Raw genomic sequence first — 1,058 nt, 5'->3', positions numbered from 1 at the left:
TCACAACGTCATTGGTCAACCACCCTCTAGCCCCTTTCATCATCTACACCTGGGGAGAGCCCCAGAGCAATGTTGGCTTCTTTTTTTTTTTTTTTTTTTTTTTCTGAGTGGGGCAGTCCCACTCATATTTTTCTTTTTAATGACAGATATAGTATAGATTATGACAGGAAGGATGGGTGAGAGAGAGAGAGAAGGGATGACATGCAGGATATGTCCGCGGCTGGAATCGAACCTGCGGTACATGGTCAGCGCTTAATCCACTACGCCACCTAAGCGCCCCTACTGATGACTTCTCATAGGGATTTTTACATTTATTATATTATTATAGTCCCACTCATATTTTATTTTATTGGACAGATACAGTGAAGACAGACGGGAAAGTAAGGAGGAGAAGAAGGGAGAGAGGGCATGTCAGCAGGGCATGGGGCCGGATTCAAACCCATGCCGACATGGGGCATTATGTGCGCACTATAGACCGTGGAGACCGCTAGACCACTGGATCACCTCAGGCCACTCACAAGGATATTTTTCCCCCCCTGAAGTGTAACACATTTGTCCTCACATGGACTTAAGCAGATGATTGGTGTAAACAGGTGGGCTTTTTAAATCCATGCAGGGTGCTCCAAGCGCACACTTCAGAAATTACCCCTGTGAGAAGTCGTCATCATCATCATCATCATCATCATCAGGCTCTGCTGCTGAGCCTGGAGAGAGAGAGAGAGAGGTCAAAAGGTTAAACCTCCTAAATCCTTAGCAGCCACCTCCCCAGCCTTAATTAATCAGGCCCCTCTCTCATTTAAACAAACCCTGGCCTACACACTTTTCCCAAATAGTATGTACTTCTGTGATATTACGGAGACTGTATATATGTTTATGGAATGTCATTTTCTTTTTTGTCAAGTTTTTGGAACAAACCAAAACATTTAAAAGTGTGTGTGTATGAGTGTAAGTGAGTGTGTGTGTGTGTGTGTGTGTGTGTGTGTGTGTGTGCGTGTGTGTGTGTGTGTGAGTGTGAGTGTGAGTACAAGTGAGTGTGTGTGTGTGTGTAAATGTCTGTG

The sequence above is a fragment of the Nansenia antarctica genome, assembly GCF_963989245.1.
Source record: "Nansenia antarctica genome assembly, chromosome: 8".
NCBI lineage: Eukaryota > Metazoa > Chordata > Actinopteri > Argentiniformes > Microstomatidae > Nansenia > Nansenia antarctica.
Note: the sequence above shows the minus strand (reverse complement) of the source record.